A 900-nucleotide genomic window follows, 5' to 3' on the forward strand; every position below is an offset into this window, starting at 1 on the left:
GCGAACCGCTCTATTTACGAATCAACGATATCGAACTATATCTCCGAGTCTTACGACGAATTCGGGAATATCGTGCTGAAAACAATCTCCCTCCTATAGACCTTCCTGATCTCAAAGATTTTCCTTCTTTAACCGAGATGGCAGAACCAGCTCGTGCTCTTAGAGATTACGCCGCTCCATCGCAAGATGAACCGCATTCAAGTATTGCTCCGCCCGCAATCGAAGCAAACAACTTTGAACTTAAACCTTCATTGTTGCAGGCTGTGCAACAGAACCAATTCTCTGGAAATCTTACCGAAGATCCAAACCTTCATTTATCCGTATTTGTCCAATACGCTGATACTGTTAAAGCTAATGGTGTCACTTCAGAGGCAATTCGACTTCGTCTTTTTCCTTTCTCATTAAGAGATAGCGCTAGAAGATGGCTTCAATCTCTTCCTTCCAACTCAGTCACCACATGGAACGAGTTGAAGAAAGTTTTTCTTGCCCGATATTTTCCGCCAAGCAAAACAGCTATGTTAAGAGCCCAGATAAACGGATTTAAACAGAAAGACAACGAGTCTCTTTTCGAAGCATGGGAAAGATACAAAGACATGATGAGACTTTGCCCACACCATGGTTTGGAAGACTGGTTAGTAATTCACACATTTTATAATGGTCTCTTATACAACACAAGGTTAACAATAGACGCCGCTGCAGGTGGTGCACTAATGAATAAACCTTATGCTGATGCTTACCAGCTTATCGAGAGCATGGCCCAAAACCACTATCAGTGGGGAACCGAACGAACGAATGTGGAAAAACCTCAACCGAAAACTGGCATGTACGAGATAAGTAACCTTGATCACGTTAATGCAAAAGTGGATGCTTTGGTCCAGAAGATTGAAAGTTTAAACGTAT

At 42.3% G+C, this 900-nt stretch overlaps 1 pseudogene; it reads right to left on the bottom strand.

Annotated features, from left to right (window-relative positions):
• Positions 1-522: 522 nt before the first annotated feature.
• On the bottom strand, positions 523-622 carry LOC127116434 (uncharacterized; annotated as a pseudogene).
• Between the last annotated feature and the right edge of the window lie 278 nt (positions 623-900).

This window comes from Lathyrus oleraceus, chromosome 1 (genome assembly GCF_024323335.1).
Source record: "Lathyrus oleraceus cultivar Zhongwan6 chromosome 1, CAAS_Psat_ZW6_1.0, whole genome shotgun sequence".
Taxonomy (NCBI): domain Eukaryota; kingdom Viridiplantae; phylum Streptophyta; class Magnoliopsida; order Fabales; family Fabaceae; genus Lathyrus; species Lathyrus oleraceus.